This window comes from Amia ocellicauda, chromosome 12 (genome assembly GCF_036373705.1).
Source record: "Amia ocellicauda isolate fAmiCal2 chromosome 12, fAmiCal2.hap1, whole genome shotgun sequence".
Taxonomy (NCBI): Eukaryota; Metazoa; Chordata; class Actinopteri; order Amiiformes; family Amiidae; genus Amia; species Amia ocellicauda.
The window spans coordinates 6,297,274-6,320,177 of NC_089861.1; the positions used below are offsets into that span (position 1 = coordinate 6,297,274).

A 22,904-nucleotide genomic window follows, 5' to 3' on the forward strand; every position below is an offset into this window, starting at 1 on the left:
ACCGGCTCGGCGATTCTATTGTTTAGGAATGTTTTATAGATTCAATTTTTTTTTTTCCCTTATTCAAAAATCCAGGAGAGCCATGTATTCAGCCACTGGACACTAGTGAGACCTTTTTTTTTTTTTTTTTTTTTTTTTTTATTCCCTAATTGGATTAATGTAGTGACAGCAGAAATACATACCTCCATCTGACAACTACCCCAGTTAAAGAGCAGTTACATTTCTGCTACCCTGTCAGTTAGTTCTTCAATGTCATTGTTACGTTGTGCTTTGCAACTCCGAATGATTTCTCCACACTTAAACAATAAACGAAAGTGAAGTCTGTTTTGTGTGTACTTAGTGTCTGTCTCTCGTTCTCTCTCTATATACACTACCGTTCAAATGTTCGGGGTCACTTAGAAATTTCCATGAAAACATGCATGAAATGAGTTTGAATTGGAAATATAGGAAATATGTTCATTAACAAGGTTAGAAATAATGATTTTAATTGAAATAATAATTGTGTCCTTCAAACTTTGCTTTCATCAAAGAATCCTCCATTTATAGCAATTACAGCCTCGCAGACCTTTGGCATTCTAGTTGTCAATTTGTTGAGGTAATCTGAAGAGATTTCACCCCATGCTTCGTGAAGCACCTCCCACAAGTTGGATTGGCTTGATGGGCACTTCTTACGTGCCATACGGTCAAGCTGCTCCCACAACAGCTCAATAGGCTTGAGATCCGGTGACTGTGATGGCCACTCCATTATAGACAGAATACCAGCTGACTGCTTCTTCCCTAAATAGTTCTTGCATAGTTTGGAGCTGTGCTTTGGGTCATTGTCCTGTTGTAGGAGGAAATTGGCTCCAATCAAGCATCGTCCACATTGGATGGCATGGCGTTGCAAAATGGAGTGAAAGCCTTCCTTCCAAGATCCCTTTCACCCTGTACAAATGTCCCACTTTACCACCGCCGAAGCACCCCCAGACCATCACATTGCCTCTAGCATGCTTGACAGATGGCGTCAAGCACTCCTCCAGCATCTTTTCATTTGGTCTGTGTCTCACGAATGTTCTTCTTTGTGATCCAAACACCTCAAACTTAGATTCATCTGTCCATAACACTTTTTTCCAATCTTCCTCTGTCCAGTGTCTGTGTTCTTGTGCCCATCTTAATCATCTCTTCACTGTTGACATTGAGACTGGTGTTTTACGGGTACTATTTATTGAAGCTGCCAGCTGAGGACCTGTGAGGCGTTTGTTTCTCAAACTAGACACTCTAATGTATTTGTCCTCTTGCTCAGTTGTGCACCGGGGCCTCCCACTCCTCTTTCTATTCTGGTTAGAGCCAGTTTGCGCTGTTCTGTGAAGGGAGTAGTACACAGCGTTGTACGAGATCTTCAGTTTTTTGGCAAATTCTCGCATGGAATAGCCTTCATTTCTCAGAACAAGAATAGACTGACGAGTTTCAGAAGAAAGTTATTTGTTTCTGGCCATTTTGAGCCTGTAATCGAACCCACAATTGCTGATGCTCCAGATACCCAACTAGTCTAAAGAAGGCCAGTTGTATTGCTGCTTTAATCAGCACAACAGTTTTCAGCTGTGCTAACATAATTGCAAAAGGGTTTTCTAATGATCAATTAGCCTTTTAAAATGATAAACTTGAATTAGCAAACACAACGTGCCAGTGGAACACGGCCGTTTCCAGCTACAATAGTCATTTACAACATTAACAATTAACAATGTCTACACTGTATTTCTGATGTTATTTTAATGCACAAAAACTTATTTTCTTTCGAAAACAAGGACATTTCTACGTGACCCCAAACTTTTGAACTGTAGTGTATATCTATTAGGAATGAATAATAATATATATATGAAAAAACTAAAACCATGTATCTCTAAAACAGACAACCTTAAACAAATCTCTCTAGCTAAATGAAAAGCACCACAAATGAGATGAAGAAAAATCATAATAGGCTTCATTCCAGCTTCTACAGATTTCCTTGCTGTTAAAAAAAGGAACTCACTCAATTAGACTTCTGTTTGACGGCCCACATTGACCAAAGGTAGCTTTAGGATCAATTAAGTATATAATTGTTGGATATAGAATGAATGTGAGGGTGTATATTAAAGAACACCCCTGCAATATCTTAACAATGTGGTTTCATTCTCTTGAATTGAAGAGGAAGGCACAAGCAGAAAAACATTTTAATTTTTCATCCATCGATTATAACAGCTGCGATAAAGTATATTTTTCTGTGCTGCAAAATGCCTGTAGACAACTTTAGATTTGATGCTAATACTTTGTTCAGTGTCAGTTTTTGTAGTTTCTGGTATTGTTATGAGAGGGGTACTATTCTTGGCAGAGAGGGGAGGCTAGTATGAGTTATTAACCTAGCAAATGGTCTGCAGGTGCAATATGGGAAATAGAAGTGTATGAATATTTTATTCTGTATAGTCCTTGACAAGCACAATTGGGTTATCAAGTTATGACAGCGAGAAAGCATGATTGACAATCTATTTTTTCTTTCCATCTCTCTCTCTCTCTCTCTCTCTTTTTTTGTACCTCTCAGTGTCTTGATCGTGTCTGACTTTTGGTAATCTCTTTATTGGCGAATGCCAAGTCTTTGGAGGATTGTCCGTTAGCAGTTATTTGTTTTGGAAATTAACAAAAGGAAATAAACTTGCGCTGCATATTGAGAGAAAGTAAATAAATAATAGAGAGACACTGTGAACCCATGGGAGGCAGGCCAGCGGGAGGATGGCTGTATTTGTTGTTTTTTTGTTTTTGTTTTGTTTTTGATCTTTGGGTTGTTATAGTGTGCAGCTGTTCATAGACCAGGCCAATAATAGTCACTGACCCAATGCGGAGGAAACTCCTTCTTCTAAATATCCTCTTCAGAGAAATTTGTGAAAGTCATTGTTTCAAGTGCCTGTAGCGATGATTAGCCCCAATCAAAGTATCGATTCCTGATCAATCACAGAAATGCTGACCCTCAAAGGCAACGCGTTAGATTGTCACTTCTGCGCATAATGAGCAGATTGATTGTGCTCTGTGGAGACGGAAGGGAAATCTTTGAAGTGCGCTGTAAAGTAATCCAGGTTACATTTTGCTAATCTGAAATGTAAAACATTTGGATAAAATAAAGGCAAGAGCTTCCATTATCTTGCCTCTGGAGGGTTAGGAGGGTTATGTCTGTAGCTTTTAAATGCTGGTGATGTGATGTCTTTACTGCATGCTCAAACGCAAAGCACAGCACCAGCTTTGTCCTGGGTTCAAGAATAATATCCAATTCAACTGTGTAACTGTGTGTGTATTTCTGTTGTTCTTCATCAACAAACACTTTGACATGAGCTAATCTGGACCCCACACCTAATTATGTGCATTTTGCCTTCGACTTTTTAGTGAGTTATAACTAATTATTTAATACAAATGTGGTCAAAGGCAAATTATAAAATTGAACATTCATTTCAAAGCAATGTTTTTTACTACAAATTCATATGGGTAAGTAAAAGCACTGATTTATTACTTATATCATACTTTAAAACAAGAATGGTCTTGGAAAAACAAATTCAGTTTATAAACATGCATGCCCTTCTGGGTGGAATAGTCATGCCAAATATTTTACTTTTTGAGAATGTTACTTTTGATTAATCTCTGTTGGCAACCACTATAGACCATGATTGAGTTTAAAGAAAACAATACAGCTGGGCATCAATGAGTCAGTCCAGGGTTTTCTCAAGAAAGTCCACAGAATTATGAACACACAGTATATGAACCTCTGCATAGATGCACCTTTCAGATTCTATGATGTGATGGACAGAAAATGTAATACATTTCCAAAGCAAAGCCACAGTCTTTGCATGTTGCAAGGAAGCTAAAATGCAGTAAAATAACAGTACTCACTGAAATTGTATCAAGTGGACATGGAACCCAAATAATCCCCAAGCACACAACCAAGTCAACAACCAAGTCATTTTCATCATAATGCTAGATTGGCCACCCACCTCGATGAAGTGAATTGCGCTGAGTGTGTGAATACTGCTTCCTACGGATGATCTTTCTTTTTTTTTTCCAATTTAGTTTTGTCAAAGAAATATGGCCCAAATAATTTACAGATGGGTCTTAATTCTTCCCACAATGAGTATTAGCAGCTAATGGTCACGTTGCATGTTCTTCAGAAATCATTGACTACAGCTGCCACGCATGATGCACGTATCATATCAGAGGAATGTGGAATTGGAAAAAGCAACAGATGCTTCAGACTTGCAGATGGACTTCATTATCGGTGTAAGCCAAAGAGGAGCAAGAATTGTACAGATGTTGGGCATCACTGGTCTCACAGGGGTTCAGAGCATCCCTATGGCAAATGGGAAAACCACATCCAGCGGTTAACCTGTGGTAGACCACTCAGGTCTGTAGGATAGGCATCCATTGCTCAGGAAGACCTTCTGCAACAGTGATCAGAGTCTTCAACCAAAGACTGGAGAAAGACATTTCCATCTGCACCATCAACAGGAAAACCAGTCATCGTATGGTTCATCCACTTTGGAAACCATTGGTCTCTGGTAGCAACAAAGTACTCTGCCTAAAATAGACTGGATAGTATCCTTGGATCACTTAGTTATTAATGGACACCTAATGAGCACAATGGGGCGAATGGCCTCCTCCCGTTTGTAAACTTTCTTATGTTCTCATAGCACCAGAAGAGCACTGTAGTGTTGTAACTCTGCCCTTTTAATATTATTATCAAACATTAACATACAGTGATCTGCTTTGGCACAATATCACAGAGGTAACAATCTCAGTGTAAACCTTCATCTACATATTACAATAAAGACCAAGAATGGTGTGCAGCTGTAATGTAAACACTGGTGTCTTCAGGAGGCATCTAAAGGTGGCAAGAGACTGTACGAACAGCTCATACCACCACAGCGGGGCAAGAGAGGAGAGAGGCAGTCTGGGCAGATGAAAATCTGAGGGATGACATGACTAATCACCCCGTAAAAAAGGAACAGCAAGGGGGCTAGAGGATACAGGGAGAGACAAGAGAATGGAGGTCACAGGGAGCAGCTGAGTGAAGATTTTTAAATATAATACACTAGGACTGCAGTAGGACACCAGTGTAGAGTGACAACTGGAGCTGTAGCATGTGAGAAATAAGAAGATAGGTGCAGTAGACCAGTCTATATTGGACAAGGGCCTCGATCGAAAACTAGACGAACATCTAGTGGAAGCCATTGCAGCAGGGCCTTCCAGCCACAGGGTCATTAATACACCTGGCAACCCAACAGCATGTCAAGATCAGGCTTCTAATTCGTTGGCCAGTGAGTTTAAATCTAATATATTTTATTGTTTTATTACTGGATTTTTCATTCCATTTGATGTATGAATGTCATTTTGACATTTATTATATTCTGTATCACTGATTTGCATAGTTTATGTAAGTGGGTGAACAATTTGTCTTAGTTTTGTAGGTTAAAAAGGAGATTTATATCCCTTAATCCAAAATTGCTCGCCAACCTAAATTCATAAATCAGACTTTGTATGTGCTCTTCTCTGGGTTCAACAATCGCATCACTGGAGGAACTGTGTCGGCAATATCACCATTGTTAATTTTGTCATTTTTAAATTTAATTTGAAATCATTTGTGCGTTTGCCAAAATTACAAAGATCATATCACACATATAAGTATTTTTGTTTATGGATGGTAGTTTTTCCTTTATGTTCTTTTATCTATTAATCTATTTATGTATCGATCTATCTAAACATTTTATATTAATTGTATGTATTATTTTGTAATTAATTTGATGATCAGATGTAGGTGTATTGTGTGCCAGGGCTGCACGGTGACCTTTTCTTTTCCTTTGTTGGTTAAGCTCTACTGTGAAGGCACTCCTTTTCAGAAATAAACATGAACCTTGGCTTTTATCTGTGTAGAACAGCACTATCCCTGCTTGAATAATACATTTTCACGGATGGGGCCGAGTTCCTGCCGCACGTAGTTCTCACACTGCTGATTGTCTTTTTCTGTGATTGGCCATGCCTCGGGGTAATGTAGGAAATGTGAAATCACCTGCTCCATTTAACTGCGCTGTAATAACAGCCCTGGCGCCCTACTGTTAGACCTTTGTCAGTCCTCTACCATAAAACAGAAGGACCTCTGATTAACTTCAATTGGGACTTTATCCCTGCCAGTTTTTTTTTTTCTTTTTATGATGATTATTGTTATTTAGACCATTTGAAAGTTAAATTAGCATCGCCGCATGCAAAAAAATTGTTTGACGGGATGACAATTATCTTGGATTTGCATGACGAGCAACAGAGCAGAAGGGTTTTCTTTTTTTCTTTTATTTTTTGCCGGTTTTTTTTGCCACGTTTGTGGCTTTTTTTTCTTTATTCCTCCCCTCTCCTCGGCTCTCACACTAAACAGTTGTGTCTTATGTGGGGCTAGCAAGTCAGAAACTAAATACACTAGCTTAGCAAACCTTCGGCTTTAGCGTCCCCACACAAAACTCACACCGGGGAGTCCGCAGCTGAAGTCTTTAGCCATGCAAAAAGAATCTGTCTGGAGCTCAAAGAATCCATAGTCTGGACTGCAGCTGGAGAAACGTCAAGCTGTAGTTTACAAAAAAAAGTTATATATAAAGTGTGCCATATTAAAATATTATATATAACCATCAGCTATATAAAAGAGGAGGAACATCCTCAAAGTTAAAATTTCAGAAATATTAATTAGTGAAACCGGCATTTTATTGAAAGTAAAGTGCTTAGAGTAGTTTAATATTCAGACCTGCAGCTTTGTTCGCCATCCTTGACACCCTCAACTTGGCGACTGTAAACTATTGCTTTTGCATAGGCTAGTTCAAGTGGAAATGAGCATCACTGTAGGTGGTCCCTTTACTGAAGGGCATGAAAAAACGAGTTTTAACAGGAAAAATAGATCGGCATTGCTAGACAGTTATACAATGTATGTATTTCGCTTGATATTTATTCCCCAGACATCCTGCTGCAAGCTCATTGCTTTTGCTCTGGTCCCAATTATGAGCGTCTGTAGCGGAACCCAGGATCGCTTTATCTTGTATGTGATGTCTCTTAAAAACATGACCACAAACTCGGTTGTCTTTGTAAATAAGGATATCATCATTGCATTATGGCATAATTTCACCTTTGACATCCTTATATCACATCACCTGTGTACTAGAAGGAAAATAAAAGGATAACCATGTTTAAGAATATAGAATAAAACATGCAGGGTGCTTTTTACTTCTCATAACCTTCTTCATAAGACTTAATTTTGAAGAAGGCGCAGATAGAAAAATTAATCCAATCAAAATTCACTTTTTGTAGTGCATATAGTCCATAGTAGTGGAGTTATGGAATTAAGTCGCTGTTTAATATTTTATATGATCAAGCAACAGCATTTGTTGTGTTCATACAAGTGTTTGTATAGGGCCTTCTCCTTGCACAGCACAGATGATAACCTTGATAATGTATCACAGTAGCCCATTTCTTGATTTGTATATGCTGTTTACTTTGTGTACCTTGACACCACTGAACCATCATCAATTGCAGAACCTTCATTAGCGTCGCCATGAGGCAACTTCACTTTATAGCTCGATTGCACTGAAAAAGCACATGACATTTCTCCTCCTCGTAAGCCTGACCACGCTAGCTGTTTCTTAGCTCTGTGTTACCCGCTCCATTGCTTTAGAGAAGCAGTCACAGATAATTTGCGTGTATACATCTCCACTTAACACTCTCTATAGATCTAAATAAGCACCTTTTGATAAGGTTCAAAGCTGCGGTTTGTGAAGCATTTTCAAATGAGTGAAGAAAATAACAGTCTTGTGCACTATGCAACCTGCTGCCACTCCATTTCCCAAACAAGCCTCCACTGCCATAGGATGACAGGTTAACACTGAGTCACATGTCTATTCATGTAATGTCTCTAATACCTCTTGATGTTTGAATAGTAGGCTTTGAGAAAAATGACTCACAAACTGATCTTAATTTGTTTTTATCATCCTGTGATTGTTTGAAAACATGGCAAACAAGTTTATCCCATTCTGTAAATGTGACATTTTGGTTTCGAATGCCTTATCGACTATTTTGAATAATGTAATGGCCTGTCGTTTTTATTTTTATGAAATGGGGCATGTCTAGATTTACAGATGGAGCGTTGGATTTTCTCTTGTCAAGACAATAATTAGATCTTCCGTAGGTGGTTTGTTTTTTTCAGTTTTGCTTTTTTTTTTTATACCCGTCACTGAATTGTCTTTTCATAAGATCTCAATTTAATAAAGAAGCCCATAACCTCACCGCTTATTGCAGATCTAATCATTAACTGTTCGTCATTAACAGCTGTGTTTATGGCACATCGTTGCTTTTTTAATTGTGCTTTGAGGGAAAATAATAATACTAATAAAAACATAAAAATAAGAGAATAACCATATTTATTTGTTGGCTTATTTATTTATTTAGATTGGTTCATTAATGACCCCTGAAAATGCTGGACTACTGAAGCGTGTTACAGAGTCTCACAATTAAGTCATACAAATAATAATAAGACAAACAATAAAAGAGGAAAAGAACAATCCCACAACAACTTGTAAAGCTACAAAAAGATTAATGCCAGTTTGAGAGAAAAATAAATACTTAATTGTACACATCGGCTGCGGAACCACCCCTGTACCGAATGAAAGCTGACAGTCTGAAAGTTAATACAGTGGACTTACAATATGTCCCTACGCTTGTCAGGATCTGAACGCTAGTTAAGCGGTTGTGCAGAGAGGTGGAGCCGTACAGCACAAAGCCCTGTTTTTCAGAAGATCGCAATTTACTCTTTTAAGTCCTGTTTTGCAACACCGGGCAGTGTTGATCAATGCTGGTATTGTTCGTGTTCCTCCAGTGATATGAAAATCCTCCCTCAAAATATAATTAAGCCAAAACTAAAAGCAGCACAACAGTCTATGAAGAGAGTCACGTTAAAGTTAACATCCTTAGAAATGACGCAGCTCTCTCAGACGGGAAAGGTCAGACGAGGTAAATGAAGGTGGAGTTAAGAACTGTGAAGTTAGAGGAGGTGTGGCTGTCTGAGACTGAGCACAAAAAGAGATTAGCACGCGCAAAACAGCAAAGCACTTAAACTTGGTCAAAGATCCTGCGGTCACCTGCAGATCTGGAATAATGACACCTAAATCCCCTAAATACTTTAATAGGTTGTTGTCACAGTTTTCCCTCAAAAGATCAGCCTTCCTTTTGTGTTGAAGGTGTGTTGAACTGTCTGTGTAAGATGCACAGGTGGAAAAACATTTGATCCTGGCTGCTTTGTCCCAGCTGTCAGATATGCTACTGAATAAAGTATAGTCAGGTGGGGGAGGGAGTGTTAAGCTGGAGGGAAGTGTGAAGCTGGAATGAATTGACACCTAAACAGACATGTTGGAAAAAGTTTTCTGTACTTTCTGAAGTCCTGATGAGACCAGACAGCAATACATTTCATGTTACAAATGATGTTAACCACGGTTTTTCTCCTAACTCACTTAGACCCCTAGTAAATATAATTATTATAATATCGAATCATATTGGATGTTTCAAGGATGCACTGTGTATAAAATGTACATGAGTTGAAGAACAAGCGCTTAACTAATTATATATGGTTTGCACTGAAAAGTTTTGACAATGCTTACGGTTCTCCCCCCCACCATAAAAAAAATATCCCCATAAAATAAGCACATCTATTCGTATTAGTAGTAGCAGCAGCTTCCCACTAACAAATAATTGAACTAAAAAGAAAGGAAATCCTTACAAATGTTTTGTAGCGTGGTTTATACAGTTTAAACACACACACACTGAATCACCTAATTTTAGAGTTTGCATTTAAAATAAAAAGGACCTTTCTTTCATGGTACTGTTTTTAATTCAAGCCAGTATTAGTGGATTGTAAGGGCTAAGGAAGTGATTTAGATTGTATCATGTTCATAACTATCAGTTGCAAACAAGATGCTAATTCAAGGCCTTATCCGTTGGGAGCCAAGTCTTGAGATTTGATCTGCAGAGGAAGCGTGTTCAGGATGGTTAGCATCGGGGTACCAGGTTCCAAAGTGTAACCGAATATTTTGAGAGAGCTTCAAATCAGGGGCTAAGCAAAATTGTAGGTAATCAATCCACGATGAAAGGAAAGAACCGAGTTAAATCAAAACTTCGATCCGCCCAGTAATCATAAGTTACAAAGCCCAGTACTTGATGGCCAGTGTCCGCTGGGTAAAAGCAAGAGCCCTGTGCAAAAAAAAGACCTTGTCTGGGTCTACTGGGTTTGTAATTTGTGTGATTGGAGGGTGGGTTGTACTTTGTAGTAAATCTTGCCATAAGAATGAATAAAATGAAGATAATCAATATTGGCATAATGCTATACTGATGAGCATAACTTCTCAAACTTGGTGGTTGAAAGTCGCAAAAGTTCCTCATTATAATTTTCTGTGAAGAAGTCATTTAACTGTATCATAAATAATTAATACATTGTATTTTGTTGTCGGCACCAAAGAAATAACATAAAAAATCAACTCTTTCTGATTTTAAGATGATGCAGAACTGCATATGTATAGTAAAAAACTGCAAACATTGGGTTTCTGTAACTAACTGCTGCATATGTAAAAATAATAATAAGACGTACAGATCCACAATGATGCATTTTGGGTAATGAAATACCTTGCATTCTGCAAATGAAGCCCTTTGGCAAAAATAGAAAGGGAAGAACAAAGGGAATATGGGATATACTTCTGAATTCGGAAGAAAAAGTTCCTTCTTGGGAGTGGTGTCATTTCAGCCCCATACCATTCTAACAAACTTAATTAAATCTAATTAATACAGTAATGATCTTTACTGGGTGTGTTGAATACAAATAATCATCATGCCAACACATCTCATCATACATAATTTACAGGTAGACGTTCTCAGAGTTGCGAATTCCTTCCCAGGCTCACGAGGAGCAAATTAAAATGTGAGCTATTTGCATGCACTGTCGTTGGCATAATGGGCCTGGTATATTAGTCATAGAGGTGTCCTTTTAGGGCCCTGCGGGGTGAAACACCAGGGTTTGTCACAAGACATATGCAGAAGTGCCAAAAATCACACTTTATCATCCACGTAAATCACAGTTTTTGCTGCATGAATCAAGGTGGAAGGCAAACATTTGTGAGTACGATAGAAGTGAGCGCAAAGAAAACAAATGGAAGAAAACTTCAGAATCCAATAAACAGTTGCTAAACCAAAATATTAAAACCCCGGAAGGAAGTATAAAACCATGCCAGATTTATTGTTTTCCTGTTCCCCTACTGTTCTCAAATATTAGTACCACACAAAATGCCCCCTTTGCATCTGGGTTTCATCCTAGTAGGGATGCGGTATCAAATATTCACTTCTATAGGTTTCTGTCAATGTAAGAAGCTTTTATCTGGTGTGAAGCTCCCTTTTTTCCACTTTTAAGAAGATTCAGAGGATAATTGTTCAGATGTAGTGTGAAATTATGAAGCGCACTGCTTTCTTAATCTGATATAGATCCTACGTCAATATGGCTTAGTGTGTGTTTTTTCTTTGACTTGAAGAGATCCCTCCGGGTCTCTTTGCTGCAGATTCTGTTTTTAGCTATTGGCAGGGGAAAGGCTGCATGCCAGGTTCCTCCCTGTAAACACTTAAGTGTAGAAAAGGCCTAATATATCCTCTTATGCTCCAAGGGGGTAATGATGCAAGAGAGGAGTCCAGAATCGAGAGATGTCTCACTCCGTTTTAATGTAAGTGTCTGCTTCAGAAAATACGGCAGGCATTGTGAAAGAAGTGTGTCTAGTATGTAAAAATAATGGACTCACATAAATAATTTTTTCCGAGCAACGGTCCACAAAGATGATAAACTGAAGAGCTCATGAATATTCCAAGACCGCCAGTGGGTTTTTGCAAAAGAACTTCAATTTTCTGTGTGCGTTAGAAAACCATAAAATAAAAAGCATCCCAGTATGTTTAGACTGAAGGAGCGGTATCTCCAATATGTATTCCCCCCCGCCACGTACCGCAGCACTTGAAGATTGGGAAGTAGGTTACGTTAGGTTACATATAGCCGATCATTGATGCTGATGAAAAAGGTGAAGGTCCAACTTATTTACTTTCAAATCTTATCCAGGCTTCTCCCCGAGGAAAAAACAGATTGCTATTGATTTCCCCGGATCTTGCCTGTAAGAGCTGATATATGACCAAAACTCATGTAATGTATGCAGAATTGTGTTCAAGTTGATATTTTTTATGTGAGCAAAAGACAGCCCAGAGCACTTTCCAGTTATAGATTGAAAATAAGCAGAAAATAGATTTTTTCCTGTGAGTGGAAGCAATTTTTTTTTTTTTTTTAAGCAACTGGTCACGTTGGAAATCGTACATAATTGTATACAAATCCAATATTTCACAAGACTGAATAATGTTAATTACATAACCTCTAAAACTACAGATGGGTAAGTGTGTCAGTTTCCAGCAAGCCTGGCGTTCTGCAGGACAGATAATATATGTGCATGGATGTCTGTGTGTACGCACGTTAACACAAACAAATCAATACAATCTGAATGGATTATTGCAATAGAAAGTCACTGCAGTACCAGTATTTTATTTGTAGGTATATATTCTTTACTGTGTACATTTGATGTGGTGCGAGTGCATCTTCGCAGCGTCCAGCAGAGTCATGTATCTGGAAGGACACAAAAGGTGCGAGGGGTTTAATTAGGCAGACCTTTATATCCCGGCTTACAGTTGTGCGGGAGAGAATCACAGGGAGAGTCTAGAATAGACTGATTTCAAGGTATGCTATTGTTGCTCCGTGCAGCAGCTGCGTTCCTTTCCCCCACTGAGAAGGAGAGTGAGGGGAAGAGAGGGTTTTAAAGACAAACACGAGATTCCAAATGGTTAAGGGAGGCAGGGCCCAACCCCCACTGCCACCCCCACTCCCTCCCCTGCTGGGTGTAAACAGACAAAGCTCAGCCTATCCAGTGTGATTGCTGTTCTGTGCTGCGAGAGGGCCAGGCTCAGTAACAGGATACATGATAGAGTGGTTAAACTTGCCAGCGTCGGGGTCCGCTGTTTCACACACACCGAGCGCGAGAGAGAGAGCCAGGAAGCAGCGTTGACGCCAGCAGATAGGTGGGTGACCAGCGTGATGCCCATTTGACCTTGCAGTCCAGCCAGGATAAACTAACTCTTTGGCAGTGGAGGAAGTGCTCCGTGTTTGCTGTTGCAAAGTGTGCACGCTTTTTTCTTTTTTTTTTTTCCTCTCCATCTGCGCTGCGGTGATGTGTGTGGAATGGGAGGAGGTGGCACTCTAAGCATTTTAAAACCAGGAGAGCTGCAACATTAGCATCTGAAGAGGAGAGGTGGTCTCTCGTAACCCCTTGGGGACTAGCTAAAGGATTTGCCTAAGGTAAGGTTTTCTTTTCATACCCTGGACACTTGTGTATTTGTTGTTGTCTTTTTTTACATGATAAAGGAGCCACAGTGACCAGGCTGGGCTCTCGCCTCACTTGTGCAGTGATTTGTGTAATATGTACTTTTGTTTGCATAATTCACATTTATAGTGCAGAAATGGCATTGCTTTTCATGCATGTAATACAAAATGCAATTAAAGTGTGTGTACATGCATGCTGTGTGTGTTAATATGACATGTGCAAGTATTTAGCTTAAATGCACCCCCCCCTCCCCTGTTAAAACTGAGCTTTCCTACAGTTCTGTTCAGAAATGCATAGATTTGTACATTTGCTTTTTTTCGTTTTTACAAAGGTGTAGTTAGCTTACGCCGGTCGTGTGCAGGCCTTGATTGCATAAAGAATTAATTTGGCCCTTTTCTAAACCAAACAATTTGTATTCTAGATAAAGTGAGTGCTGATTCAGTTAGGAGGCTTGTAGCAATTGGCAAGATTAATGTGGTTTCAGAATGTGTGAAAGGGAGACATTTGCAAACTTAATGAGAAACAATATTTCCTGGTGCAATCTTTATTTATTTTTTTGCACGCCTGCAAATACTAGACATTGGCTTTACATTTCTGATTATTTCTTATTTTGAAGTAGGTGCTTCTTAAGAGCCATTTCTTCCTGACTGGAAATACTTAGTGTTAGTAATTGGAAACAGATTGAGGCTTGGAATTCTCCAGTGTCAGGTTACCTTTGCAAATAAACCTTTATTACTTCATTTTGGTTAAAAAAAAAAAATCTGGTCACTTTGTGTAGTCTGGTGAAGGTTGAGAATGATCAGTTACATGAAAAACTAAGGTGTGTTTTTTATTAAGTTAGCACAGAAGTATTTAAATAGTTTAAACTATATACAACAGTATTCTTTTCTACCTAAAAACACATCTATCAGCATAATATTATTTTCAATAATTCAGGACAGTAATTCAGAAACAGTTTGCAGTTTGTTTTATGAAAAGTTATTTGTTTTTTAGTTTGGTTTCATTGTTGTTTTAGTTACTTCAGGAGCTTTTTTTTTTTGGAGCTGTTTTTGAAAAGTGCCTTTAAGGTTTGTCTTTGTGTCCTGCACTCAGCATGTTTAAAGAAGTGCACAGGTATGTTTAAAACAAAGTGCAGTTGTGATTTTGCAGTAACACTTCATCAGAAACCCACTGCAGAGATACGATAAAGACAATCATGTATAAACTTCCTATCTGACTTACATCTCAAACACAGGGATACTAAAGTATGGGAGACACCGCCTGTCAAATTAGAGATACATCATAATGTGTAAACGGTATTTAATTTCCCCCATGCAGTAAGAGTTACTATATGTTTCAATATATGTAATTTATCATGCTACCAATTGATATTTGACAGCTTCTTTTCCTATGAATCTACACACCAAATTGAATTTAGATGAATAAGGGTTTGGATTTTTTTTGTTTTAATACACACACACGGGAAATATTGAATAAATGCAGAATAATACTCTTCAATTTCTATCTATAAATGCCATGGATTGCTTAGCAACTGGATCTCATAGCTTGTAATGTTCTGGAGAGAAAAGCTGCCCAGAGATTTTTCATTTGTATTTTGGATACATGATATGTAGCTATTATCTTAACACATAAGTTGCCGTTATCTTTGAGAAAATGGAGATCTGCAAGTGGTTTTGAAATACTGATAATGGCAGTGTTGATTTCAGTGCGGTTGTTTCTTATAAGATGCTATTTCTGTTTCTTTTTGTGAAATAAACATTATAACAGAGCAGCCTTAATTACAAATCAATCCCCCTTGTTATAATACCTGATAGTGTAATTATATAGCTGGCAAGAAAAGCAGGGCCTTGAACTTAGATTAGAATTATGAAAGAAAGAAGAGTCTGTCATCAGTACATGTTGCAATCCAGTGAAAGCGTGTTTGGTTTTTATTTAGCATCATTAGCGTATGAAGATAATTGCGCAAACTGTTTTGCTGGAGAATGTGTTAGAGCTCCATGGGAATCTACCTTAATGAGGGCGAGTGCTTGGAGTTTCCGATACGCATGCCAGGTTGAGGGCAAAACATTCAACGTCAGAAATGCAGTTTGCAGCGTCTGAGTCTGAAGCTGCTGCAGACTTGTTCTTCAGATGCATCGGGCATCTATACTTCTCATCTTTTGGGATGAGGCCCTTTTTGTCTTCGTTTTCAATCCAGAGATCTCAGGCGCAGCAAGCCAGTCATCTGTATGCAAGTTCAGTTGCCGAAATCCAAGTTAACAGCGCTTGTCGAATTGGCGTGGTCTTTTTCTCCCAGCACTCACTGCTTGCCGTTCACTCCATTATTCCTGATAATTTACAGGAACCCTATGAAAAGAATTAGGTTTCACCTGAAATGGAAGGTAAAGTGCCATTTGAGCGCCTATAAAGCATACTGATTTATGCACTGAATTGTAAAATGGAAACTTAACAAGCATTGTATTATATTGCAGTTACATCCCTACATTTGTATTTTATTTTACTCATATTCCTTATCAGAGGAAAACAATGTCAAATAAATTGCTTTTCGAAGGAGAGGACCTATCTCAGTCTAGTGTCTACGTGTAGATCACTAGATAGAAAATAATCTCATTACTTAACCATTCTTGAATGTTCTTTTAGATTATTTGGCCGGTGACCAACGTCAGAGAGATGCCTTCTGCTGAAGCTCTCGTTACAGCAAGAACGAGGCATTTTTAAAATGTATTAATTTAAGTTCTCTAAAGTTATTAGAGGTTTTTGAAGATAAGCTCCTGGATGCTATAGGATAGCCAGAGTATGAATCAGATAATGGCAACATTTCAAGGTATCAGCTCCTTCTGCAATTACTGTTATTGTTTAAAAGAAAGACAGAGTGAAAGAGAGGATGAGAAAAGGCTTGTTTTTGTTTCCAAAATGCGTCTAGACATTTCTGGCAAATCTCCTGCATAGTTAATATAGCGTGAATGAAGGAATAGCCCCCAAAGGTTACTTTTGGATTTACCTAAGATTCTGAATTGATACTTTTTTTTTTTTTTTGCTTGTTTCGTTTATCCAAAGCCATGTAATTATCAATTTTAACACATGCCCAATTTGCAAATTCTATGCAATTTCGAGACATGTATAGAAATGTAGGGTAGAACCTCAAAAAAGTATAATATTATGAAATCCATTGCTGCATCCAAACCCTTCTACTTAGACGCATAACAGAGTAGCACTTACAGGCTTTTTTTTACGATTCGGATCAGAATTATCTCAGAGTTAAAAAATGAGGAGGCCGTGTCTGTGGATAAGAAGGGAGCAATCACTTGTTATCTCGAAGCAAGCCAGCGCTGTAGCACAAGCAATGCTGGGGGTTTGAATCTCAGTCCACATCTCCAATGGATATGAACTCCCCTCCTCCGATAGTCCTGCAATGAATAAGGAATGATTTTCATTTAAGTTTTGTAGCGAATAAATACCATATTAATATAGAACTGCTTCTGCTTCGAACGATGTAGGGGATCTATGATAGAAGAGCGCTGCAGAGTCTCAGGACTGCTATATTCAAGCCAAATAGAATTGCAGATGAGTCCTAAGTAAGGCATATACAGCAGCTGTTTGCTTTTGTGTTTGTTTATTTGTTTGTTGGCTTATTTGTTGTTTACCCTGCTGATTAATCAAGTCTGCTTTGGGATTCAAGCAACCAGTTTTATTAATCTTTTGATCATTTGCATTGCTTTCCTTTCCTAATGTTTTATTGAGGCACACTGAGCTTGAACTTCATTAATACACATTTGTGCATTTTTGTATTTTTTGTGCCCTTTAATGTATTTATTTATTTTGGCTAGTGCCTTTTTATTTCCAGATTTGATTTGATTTGATTTCCAGAAGTGTGCAAGGTTGCCTACCTGTATTATTTTTTAGAGTATTGTTGGGAATTGCTTTTTTTTGTACTTTAAGATAAACTACATGGGTTGTGTCAGAGAGTTTCAGAGACAATGACAGAGTAACCTCCTTAGTGCAGCACTAGCTGTTAAGCCAAAGAATAATAGCCAGATACCAAGTGGCACCCAAAGTAAGCAGAAGAGATACATCAAAAATAAATAATAAGCAACTGTGTTATTTGGGGTCATCCTGTTACAAACCACATACATTTAAAGATGGCAGGATCTTCGTGAACTGCTGTTTGCTTGTCTTTGTACCCGAGACTTCAGCCAGCCTTAACATCTGTACCAGGCCTGTGATTTATAGCACAGTCCACAAGGTGTGCTCTAGTGCATTAGAGTATGAATACAAATCCAGAAGTTTGCAAAGGAAAGAAAAGAGGTTACAATAGGTTTGAATGCCAAGTATTCAAAAAGTCTTGGCCAGCTGTGTGTATTCCATTCATAATAAATAAATAAAATAATAAAATCAATAATAAAATGCATATATATCAGCCATATCTATATATTTACTGTTATGTAACATCCCCCAACTCAGACATCACACGAATGGTATAAAATAAAGCAACAATCTTTCTGGCACATCTGTGTTATTTATAACTTTCTTTGAATTCCTGCAAGGGTAATGCAGATCCATGCGTCCCCTTGTTTGTAATGAGAGAATCACGCATTCAGGAGGCAACACTGGCAAGCTGAGAACCCAAACAAGCAGCTGAACCCGAATCTCATTAAAAACCAAGGCTGGGGATTTCCTTTTTTCTTTTAATGAAAAGCAGAGAGTATAGTAACTATGTTTCTTTTTTTGTTATTTCTCGGGTGGTGAATGTTCGCAGTCTCCTGCCGATTGGGATGCCGATAGTTGTATCTGCGAGGCACCATCTAAAGGGGACAAGAAAAAAGCCTTTACAATTACTCTAATATCATATCTGCCATAGAATTGATTTCTGAAGTCTAGTAGATACTTCACAACCAACTCCTAAATGCCTGGTGGCAACAGTAAATTATTCATAGGATTGAGACCAGTCTTATTTTAATATGATGAAAAATCATCATAAAGAATCATTTTCATAATTAAAATGTGTAATTACTTTAGACTGGCATATCTTAATAGGTGCTCAACTAATGGCATCGAGGTCAGGAGTCACACAATGAAGAGTGTATAGAGAGCTCTCTGGGACGCAGAAGATGTGAATGAGTTGTATAACGCTGCGGCTTATGAGACTTAATATCAAGTGCAGACTCCTGTTTGGCACCTCAGATCGAGAACTTCGTTTCTTTTCTTTTTCCACTTTGATCAGCAATTAACGGATTAGGCTTCAGATTTGTGAATCTTAATTTGATAAAATACCGTGCTGCATTTCCTGCTGCAGTTCGAAAGGCATTTTAACAGCCATCCTTTACGGTCTATAATTTCTGTGAGGTCTGTAATTTCCCAACCTGAAGACCTGAAGTGGTACCTGATTCTTGGAAAGTGCTTTATGATCAAAGTTGCACGTTTCAGATTTGTTTGAGAAAACATAATAAATAATTAGTGGTGGCTATTAATTAATTGATCTGTTTTTGTACGAGTAGGTTACGAACAATGTTTTGCTTATATGTAATGTCTTTCCCCTTTTAAATGTTTATTTAAAAAAGTTTAAATTGCAAAGGTTGGAATCAAGTTTCTTGTTATGGGTTGGTCTTAGTTGTCTGTGTGTCAGTGAGGTCCCAACAGCCCAATGATTCAAAAATGGCCCTTTTGGGCTGGGAATAGCAAGGCTAACTTGGAGCGTCTGTAGGAACATTTGCTGAATTCATCATTAACTTTTCCCCAAGAACCCCCAGCAGGAGTGCGACCTTGTTTTGAGGTGAAAAAAGCCATTTGGCTACTTTATGACAGTCCTCCTCTCCTCCTCTTTTATCACACAAAATGTCAAGGATTACGATTAAATTCCCCTCTGTGTCCCTTCCTTTCAGACCAGCTTCCCCGTAATTGTAATTGATCAGCAGAGTCCCCTCTCCAAATGTTATTATATTTTTGCGTCGTCTTCGTAGTATTAGTTTGGAATGAACGGGTTAACAAATTGTTGATTTCCCAATTCCAGTTTTTGTAGACGTGTTTTGAATTGTTCTTGGCCATTTTGTGGTCTTATTTGAAATTCTTCAGCAAAACAAGAATTTGAACAATAACATGAAATGAAACGGGCAAATCTACAGATCCCACCCGCCAAATACAGCAATAAAATAGTCAGGGAAAGGTCATTGTGTGATGCAACGGGGTTACCAAATAGCAAGGAAATGGATACTTCCACATGAAAGCCAGACGCGCCACATAGTTAGAGGGAGTAATTTTAATTAGAAACAAGTTTTCTGCACATTTTTAATTGCAGACAATGGAAGTATTTAGTTGGATATTTCAACAGGAAAATCTATTGGGTTCATTATTTTATTTTTTTAACACTAAACGTGACATAGTGGAGCATTAAAGTGGATCATGTGACAGTAATGGGCAGAGAAGAAGTCTACTGGCAGACTGAAGGGCAACGCTGCCAGGGCAGCACCCCATTGCGCGGCAACCCAGTTTCCCTACTCAGAACTTGTCAGACATTACTCATTACTTACTCCAGCACTGTGTGCTGTGTTCCATTTAATTATAATTAATCAGTGCCGGGCTTGGGAATTGTGACTTGGAATAAAAATGAAAGAGTTTGGGGGAGGGGGGTGATCCTTAGATAACAAGCTACTTAGCCAAATATGTCTGGTCAGAATCATCGAGCCAAATATGTCTGGTTGGAGCTCTCTGGCCTGGAATTTCTCAGGGTTATCATGCAGGAATTTCTGGATTATCAAGAAAGAATCATTGTGCCAGGGATTTAATCAGCTGCACAGTAGATAGTTAGTTTTATTTTATTGGGATCTGTGTTTTTTCAATGGGCTGTAGATGTAAAAAAATATATATATATATTTCCTTGAAGTGGACGGTATGAAGCTTTTATCTGTGTCTGTCCCTCCGAGTGGAGATTAACTGTTTGCGGGTCTACTTCTTTGGCTAGACAGGAATAAAAATAGCAATGAAACATGCAGACCACTTGGTTTTAAACGAAGTACAGACAATTAAGGAAATGTATTTTTGGAAAAAGGTTGTGGTCTAAACATGACAAATTAAATGCTGCACTCTCCTATTACAAAGCATGCAAAATCTGCTTGTTTTTGTACCAGTAAAAACATTAATTCTCCACTACAGCACGGAGAGAGCATGCAATGTGGAAATATAACCTGATCAATAGTGATCTTTAACTGCAGGTATAATAAAAAAAAGTTTAATTGCCAGGTTACTGCAATCTAGTTAATATAGCAAACATGTCTCATTTCTATTTAGATGCAATGCCCAAAGGGCTGTGTTACATGATGCTGCTCTTGCATGCTGCTTGTGTAATTTGAGATTGCTTATCTTTATAGTGCTTTATTTGTCCTTCACCGTGGTAAGGATTCTGTCAAACTAGTACTTACACTGAGGGTCTGAAGGCTCTCTGAACAAGGGAATTACTTTGATATCACGGGAAATGTTTGTTTGTTTTTCAAGTGCCCTCGGTTCCCTTTTTTATTTCTATCATGCGCCGCTGTGTATTTATTTAAGCATTGTTTAGCTTTTTCCTTGTTGCTGCTGAGGTACAAATTGGTACCTGTTTTTGTGAACTGGAACAAACACACAATTATTAAAAAAAAAGCTTGTTTGAGAAGTTGGAATGTATTTTGGATACCTGTACATGTCTGAAGAAATGTCTATTTAACAAACTGTTAAACATGCTGTACTTAGATTTCAGTTCAACTTAGAGTGATTCAACCACTCTGACAGTGGTGTAGACCTCAGAACAAACTTTGATTGACAGTTCAAAGACCAGACAGCAGGTAGAACAATTGATGTTGGCAGGAACCGGTTCTTGGGATTTTTATTTTTTATTTTTTTTTTTTTCAGTTTATTTTATTTTATTTATTTTTTATTTTGAAAGGGGAGCTGCCGGTTCCAATTGGTCGCGTGGAAAGATAAATGAGAGCGATGCTTGAGTCCACTTTTTAACGGTCCTTTTAGAAGAGCGCACATCAATAACTGGTGCCATGTACACACAGCCAAGATAACTCGGGCAAAATGAGTCTGACGCTGCTGGGTAGGTTCAGATAATTTTGGTTTAATTCAGTAAGTTATAAATAAAATTGAAATTTCATTAAAATTGGTTTAAGATTAATAAGGCAGATGCCAATGTCTTTCATAAGTAGGATGTAAATTATAGCATGCAGTACTCTTTGGTTAATATTTTATGGTTATAGGCGCGGTGCATCTTAAACTTCAGCACGTTCCACATGACACAAGAAATGGCCGGGACACATGCTTCATACAGATTACATTTGGAAGTAGTTAGATCTTTGTACACACCAATTGGAAATAAACTGTAGACTGTGGTTTGACGAAAACATCTTTCCCTTAAATTGTTTTCTAGATATGACACTCAACAGTTTGTTTAAGCACATGTCCCTGTTGTCAGCAAAGAGGATGAGAATTTATTTATTTGTTTTCTTTTTTAAATGATTGTGTTTTGAGGCACAAGTGAATTTTGTTAATCAGCAATAAGTACACTGAAAGGTATGATTAGCTGAAATGTATGTGCTTACTGAATCTTCACATTTTTATTCTTTCTTTGCTTAGCTAGCACAGGGATTTTCTAATATTGGTTTTCCGAATATTAAAGTAAGGTAAAGGAATTAATTTATTTTTATTAAATTGGGATTTGAATGCTAGATGATGGCACTTAGGGATCCATTTATTTTGAATTGTGTTCAACGTTCCCACCCAGCTGACTGGATAGGGTTATTGTTGGAGTTTTTAAAAATGTGTAAATATGTAAGTCAAATGACCATCAATTTAATTCCTTCAATAAACACTGAGTTTTTACATAATTTCTCTTTTTGAAAGCATTATAGGCCTATATAGAGAGTATTTCAATAATGATTTGGGTATTTTTATTTTCTAGAGAATTCATAGCTCTAAGACAGTATGTTTTGCTTCTAGCGAAAACATGTGTTAGTTAGTGTATAAATATTGCAGTCTAGTTGTCTTTAATAACTTTTCCAATTGCAATTTTAAATAGTGAGCGGTATGGAGAACTAACGTTGAAGCCGTATTCATCAATAAAAACAGACTCTGAATGAATTTTGCAAGGCCAACAAAAAAATGCATATGCTCCAAGTAAATACCCCATTTATTCTAATATGTGCCAACACAGAGTTTTTCCAGTAGGGAAGCGTGTTTTAAATTATGCATATGGGAAGCTAAGAGGTAGAAAGAGTTTATGATTCTGATAGTGAATCTCTGAAGAGGTAAGCTTTCTAACTATGTTAACTTTTATATCTTGAATGTATAAATTGGACCCTCTTGATTTCCCCATAAAAATAGTTCACACCACAATCTAGAATAAAAAACTAAAAAGGTATCAACACTTATCAGAATGATATATTCTTTCTTTAAACTGTACTTAATTGTTTTTTGTTA

At 37.9% G+C, this 22,904-nt stretch overlaps 1 protein-coding gene across 9 annotated transcripts in view; it reads left to right on the top strand.

Annotated features, from left to right (window-relative positions):
* The window catches only part of LOC136764272 (teneurin-3), a 267,776-nt gene that overhangs the window by 103,371 nt on the left and 141,501 nt on the right, over positions 1-22,904 (top strand). Inside the window, exon 1 of one of the 9 annotated variants that reach the window (XM_066718161.1) lies at positions 13,048-13,432. The exons of the other annotated variants lie outside the window; for them this stretch is intronic. The gene's annotated coding sequence lies outside the window, so the exon portion shown is untranslated. Of the gene's footprint in view, positions 1-13,047; positions 13,433-22,904 lie in introns of those variants that run through there. 9 annotated transcript variants of the gene reach the window in all.